Source organism: Limulus polyphemus, unplaced genomic scaffold, assembly GCF_000517525.1.
Source record: "Limulus polyphemus unplaced genomic scaffold, Limulus_polyphemus-2.1.2 Scaffold106, whole genome shotgun sequence".
Taxonomy (NCBI): Eukaryota; Metazoa; Arthropoda; class Merostomata; order Xiphosura; family Limulidae; genus Limulus; species Limulus polyphemus.
In genome coordinates this window covers 437,260-444,036 of record NW_013665716.1, presented here as the reverse complement: position 1 = coordinate 444,036, position 6,777 = coordinate 437,260, and the positions used below count along the sequence as shown (strand labels likewise).

General features: G+C 35.9%; 1 protein-coding gene across 2 annotated transcripts in view; it reads right to left on the bottom strand.

Moving 5' to 3' along the window:
- Positions 1 to 6,044, bottom strand: part of LOC106470649 — a 16,687-nt gene extending 10,643 nt beyond the window's left edge. Inside the window, exon 1 of one of the 2 annotated variants that reach the window (XM_022400027.1) lies at positions 5,872 to 6,044. The gene's annotated coding sequence lies outside the window, so the exon portion shown is untranslated. The remainder of the gene's footprint in view (positions 1 to 5,871) is intronic. The other variant, XM_013931217.2, reaches the window with a different exon arrangement.
- Positions 6,045 to 6,777: the final 733 nt, after the last annotated feature.

Below are 6,777 nucleotides of genomic sequence, written 5' to 3'. Positions count from 1 at the left end.
TTTTTTTTTGTTTTTTTTTTTTTTGGGGGGGGGACGGTCTTCCCCCTTGGGATAACTATTCCCCAACCTCAAATAAAACGCGTTTGGAAAGTTACCCAGGTATACTGGAGATCTAGATATAGGATCCTAATCTGGCATCGAATTTCGTGTTCATGCATCCTTCGGAATTTTAGAAGCGCCATTTTTGAAACTGTGTTCATACCTCCATTCATTTGGATCAAACTTGGCACACGTGCTCGGATACTATAGGCGGTTATCATAAATGGTTTGTTTTAGGGAACAGACTTTTTCTTGGGACAGCTATAAAAGTTATTAGGGATAATGAAAAAGCCCAATCGATACAATGGGGCCTCTGTGAATTACGAGGGACCTTTGAACCCCACAGTGGAGCATAAGTATTTTATGCTAGTCTGAATAAATAGATTGATATTTCAAACTAAACTTTGTGTTGATTAAGAAGAAGAATTTGTTTGTTTGTTGTCAAGTGCAAAGCTACACAAATGGACTACTTGTACTGTGCCCACTGCAGGTATCAAAACCAGATTTTTTGCATTATAAGCAATCAGACATCTCCTATACATTTGTGAAGATGTCCTTCTATTCAAGAAAACAGTCATATCTGTTAGCGGGTTTCCAGTGGCGCAAATAGACCTCATATGGACCTTAACCAATGTTATTAATGGGGTACACGAGGATTTGATCCAATCAGTTGCACCTGCGCGGATTTCCCGAAGGAATTCACAATTTACAATTAAACTCGATAACCTTCCTTCTCTTCCTTTTTCTAGCCTCTCGATGGCTCATTGAGCATCTTTTGATTCTCATTTCTGATAGAACTGTTCATTCAAAGTAAAGGAACGTCACTTGCGTATATTCATTTCACATAAGCCGGAAATTAAGATAAAATTCTCTTAAAGCTTTTAATGATTGCAGTGCTTCCTATATGACTGAATTTGCATAATAATATTTTTAATAATACTTTTATGCTGATTATTGGTGGATTAAAATGAAGTCTTTTATACATTTTGTGCATTTCACTACTGTCCAATTTTGTAAATACAAGTACACTACATACGTCATCAATACTTCCGCGAAATTGAATTTCGAACACACAAAATGTCTTGAAAATAGTCAGTTTGTTTGTAATTATGCACAAAGCTACACAATGGACTATCTGTGCTCTGCCCACCACGGGTATCGAAACCAGGATTCTAGCGTTGTAAGTCCGCAGACATTCCGCTGTGCCACTGGGGAGCGAAATAGTAAGTACAATACGTCTACATAAAACCAAGCAGCACGTGACAAGTCACTTCCGTCGATTTGACGTCATTAAACCATCAGATTATAAATACTAAATGATATGTACCCAACATGCCCTTGTGTTTTCAATCATTAGATCTTCCGTAGAAACAGACGATATGCAAGCGATAGGTTTAAAGTCCAGAAATACTTGCCAGACCTGTTAGGCCAAACCTCCCGTGAAAGTTACGGATAACTGATACATATTTGTATTATTTTTTGCTTTCTCTCTCGTATTTCCATACATGCATGCTGTAATTCACCACCACTAGGCGATTAGTTTCGCAGAGGACAGTCCAGTGTTGTTAGGTAAAAATGTTGACATAAAGATCTTTGGCTAAACTGATGACTTCGTAGATATCAATGAAAATCGTTTACCGAAATGTTAGATAATATCACAGTGCAGCTGTATTTACTTGTTATTATTGTTGAAGATAAATACTACTGGCTCATCGGTTCATCATATGTTGGAACAACTGAAGAATTAACTTGGCCTCCTGTTCCTGGCTTTGGAATAATATTAATTACTCAGTTAATTCACATTCTTTGAAGAACATTACGTCCGCGAAACAATCCGTTTTTCGTAATTTCCGGTACGAGAAATAAATTCCGAGAAGCTTGTGCTATATCATTGTTAGATTCGTGTGGAAGCAACATCTCTTTTCCGGCACTAGTCTTACCGAAACATAAACTGTTGTTAAAAAAAAAAAAAGACTCTAGATGCATTATATCGCGTTTGTGCTTACATGTACTCTGTTGATCATTAACAAGCATGTGTGGGCTTGTTGTTAGGACAAAAGTTTAAGTGGACTTCCATCTCATCTTTATCTCGTTATTTTCTGCCATGTGACACAAGTATGAATGTGGCTGTTACTTGATGCAAATAATTCTGAAGCATATTATAATACGGAAAAAACACGTAATATAAAGCGTACTAATTTATGTGTTTTTCTCCCAGTGACTCAGCGGTAAGACTGAAGACTTATAACACTAAATACCGGGTTTCGATACCCGTGGTGGACACAGCACAGATAGCCCATTGTGTAGCTTTTGGCTTAACTACAAAAAAACAACAACAAAAAACAATACTTGATGTCTTTCTTACACGAATCTGTACCGAAAGATCAGAATTCCGCTTAAAAAGAGAAAACGCGATACAGAAGATTTCATTTCAATTCATTTGACTAAAGTTACTTGAAAAGCATTGCTGATAAAATGTATATACACAGGCAGTTTTACTTCACTGCACACCCTCTCTCTATATATTTATATATAATGTAAACATGAACAATATTTAACCAGTTAAGTTAATATTCACATCAAAAACAAGGCCTGCGATAAAAACAGCAAGACCAAACCTGATAAAATAGAAACTATTTTAATTCAAATCAAGCCGCAATATAAATATAACATTACGTAACTTAAATAAATGAAGTCACCAGGTCACTGGCTATAATGTGGGAAATATAAAATGTGATCTGGCCTTTGGAGGTGACTGTGGAAGTAAGAGCCACATATAGCGGTGGGGATACAGCGTCTATCAATCTTCACCTTCGGGATGGAGGATGAATGTCATACTAGTTCAGATAACTAACTCGGTAGGGATTTTATATTATTCTAGTATAATTTGTCTGCAGTGCTATTAATATTACCCCATTAATCTGAACTTATACTGCTATAATTGGGGCTGAAGTTTCAACTTCAGAAGATGGTTGTTTTTACCCCCTCTCCTCCCAAATGGTAGGACCTTCTTTCTTTCTCATCTATTGTTTTCTGAGAGCAGTCTCCTCGTTACAGCTGTCTGCAGACTGTGAAGCTGATAACTATGCAGTACGTTGTGGCTTTGCGCACCCGCATCTTGCTCGCTTATCTTATTTTCTCTTTTTTATATCTTTTACGTGTGAAACATAGCGAACGGAGGTTAAGACCCCGCTATGTGAGTCCTACTTCCGCTTGTTTGTTTGTTTTTGAATTTCGCGCAAAGCTACACGAGGGCTTGACCGTCACATTATAACGCCTCCACGGCTGAAAATGCGAGCATGTTTGGCGGGGCGGGGATTCGAACCCTCGACCCTCAGATTGCGAGTCGAGCACCCTAACCACCTGGCCATGCCGGGTTCCTACTTCCCCAGTCATCTCCAAAGGCCAGGACACATTTTCTATTTTCTACAATTTATATTATGCCGTGATGACTTCATTTATCTTCATTATGCAGCGTTATGTTTGTATTATGACTTGCTTTGAATTATGTATATATATGTGTGTGTGTGTGTCATGGTTAACATAGAAAATTAGGCTTATCTCGTTATAATAGCTAATTTTATATATTTAAATATCAATTTTAGCAACAAACAAGTATCTGGAAAAAAAGTTAAACCGCAATGGGGGTAATAAGGCCACGGAAGACTTGTCCAGCATTAGATAAACAGAATTAAAACAACAAACTTCTACACCCTGTCAAACTGTCGTACGTACGATTTTTTGTTTTAACACAATGCATCGTGGGTTTTATACGCTGCTTCCGCCGCGGGGATCTAGCCCAAAATTCAAACATCCTCATGTTTATAGCTGAGCCACTGGTGGACATTTTAGGTAGGTGAAAGCTTAAAGCATAAATAACTACTAACGTAGAGTAAAAATTATTGACGCATAAGCACAACTGACTAGTTTTTGTCATTAAAGAACCAATTACACACTTGCTCTTCCTACAAAGACCTTATGTTTACTGAATCATTATATATATATGTCTAGCACAAAGATCTTATGTTTATTGAACATGATTATATATATATATATATATAATACAAATAACATATGCTTAACTGAATTATTAAATACATCTAACAAAAAGATCTTATGTGTACTGAACATGATTATATATATATATATCAAACACAAAAAGCTTGTGTTTACTGAACATAATTATATATATATATATATATATAAATCTAATACAAAGAGCTTATGTCTAACTGAATTATCTTATATATCTAACGCAGAGATCTTATGTTCACTGACATGATTATATACGTATATATATCTAATAGCTTGCTATCTACGATTACTATACAAAGTTTTATCTAAGGTACAAGAACGTGAGAACAGTGTATATAAGAATGACACATTGGCTGATGAAGGGCTACTGTGTTTTAATGTTCAAAATAAATGGTATAGCTACATAGAAGAAAGTTAAATAACTTCAAGATCATCCTGTATATACTGATGTTTAACTTTATTGATATAGATAATAATAATAATAATAAAAGGTACAAGTAACAGTTTACTGCTTTTGAATAAAACCTATACGCTAAAAGGTAGAAAAGAACAAATAAATTGTGTTTCTGATTTGCAGTGTTTGAGTGAAGGCTATTGAACTTCCAAACCGACAGGCTAGTTCAAATCTTCAAGGTGTATTAATATGCTTTATGATGTGTAAGAATAACCTATTTCAGAAGGTTGTTTGGCCGAAATGTTGACTTCAATCCCAGTGTCTGTTAGTAATATATGTGTGACTGTTTGTAAAGGTAATAGTTTTGGTTATCACGAAATCGTCATTTGCAGTCGGAGCTAACTACACCGTAGAATTGAAACTGAATTTCACCATGTTACTTTTACAATCTACTAAACTTCCAAGAGAAAAAATAAATCAGCTGATTAAATCAACTTACAAACCAACTTGTACATCAAACACGGTCTTATAAATCAATATATTCACCAAACACAGTATTGTAAACCAATTTGTATATCAAACACGGTCTTAAAAACCAGCTTATTCTCAAACATAATCTTATTAACCACCTTATACGTCAGCTAATGTTATAAGCCAACATATACATCAAACACAGTCTTACAAACCAACTTGTATATCAAACACGGTCTTATCAATCAACTTATACATTAAACACAGTCTTACAAACCAACTTGTATATCAAACACGGTCTTATAAATCAACTTATACATTAAACACAGTCTTACAAACCAACTTGTATATCAAACATGGTCTTATAAATCAACTTGTACATCAAACACGGGTTTGTAAACCAAGTTATACATCAAATACAATCTTATAAACCAATTTACATTACCCATTTATCGTGCCGATATGTGGAGCTAAGAATCCATGGTTCGCGTCCTCTATCGCCAAAAAAAAAATATAAAAAATCGCGCTCAGTATATTGAAGCAGTGGGTGCGGTATAAAGGTGACAGTAAAATTTCATTATTTGGTCTGACAAGAGTAGAGCCCAAGAGCTGGCGGTGGGTGGTGTTCATTCTACTACTTCTAGTCTATCACTACAAAATTAGGGACGGCTAGCGCATATAACCCTCAATAAAATAACTCTCGTCTCGTAAAACATTACATTTAGGACGAAAAATGCTGGGTTCATTTATAATGCTCCTTTTCCAGATTTGAAAGAAGAAACACTTAACAATGACGCGACCGTCGAATTGCCAGGATGTACCTTTAGGGCACAACATTGCACTCCGTACTTATATGTATTGGCTTATTATTATTAGTTAAGAATTAGGAGGGATCCACGTGCTTTTTCGTTTTTGTTTTTTTTTTCACTTACCGAATTCTCTGCTGTTCCTGATCGCAATTTCCGTACCGTTGCTAGGCTGGAAATGTTAGGTATACATAATATTGTGGGTCGTTTACTGAAGTGAGAGCATATTGTGCAACCCTGCAACTGAAACGCGGTTAAGCGTGAGTGCCGGTCTACATCCTGTGACGTTTTTCTTTGGCTGATTTGACTCATCTCGGATTTGTTGATTAGCTATGACGTCAGTTAATACGTGTGTTGATTTGTCCTTAATTTCTCGAGATCTCCGATACTTGGGGGAAATAACTTTCTTCGAACTTGATGTAGGTTAGTGCGTTTATTATGAATATTCATTTATACCTGTAATAAATTGTCTGCTTCGCTAACAAAACTGGTGAATGTATTTGAGTACTTATCTGTTGTTAAACGCAAAGCTACACAATGGTCTATATCTCCGCTGTGTTCAACGCATGTATCGAAACCTGACTTTTAGCCTTATAAGCCCCTAGACTTACCGCTGAGAGAATCGGTGGCGCAGGTGCATGTAAATGTATTGAAATAAAAGAACTATGACGTTATCAGTAGGCACAACGATGAAACACACCGATAAGCGCTGTAATCGAATTGTCCACCACAAAACGGAGATTGAATACAACTTGTGCAACATGATAAGTGAAATCCCAGTTATTGTGACATCATACTATATCTTGCCTTTACACCTGTATTACCATAGTTTGCATCATATTACTTTTTTTTTCTTCATAGATTTGATATAGATTTGCCAGTTTTGCTACGGTAAAAAGCTGGTTTGAAACATATATCTAACAATATAGAATAATACAATTTGATTACACAGGCCCGTGATGGTTTTATTATCTTAACATTTTTACATGTTCTATAGTCATTGCTGTACGCTGAATCCGAAGATAATATCCA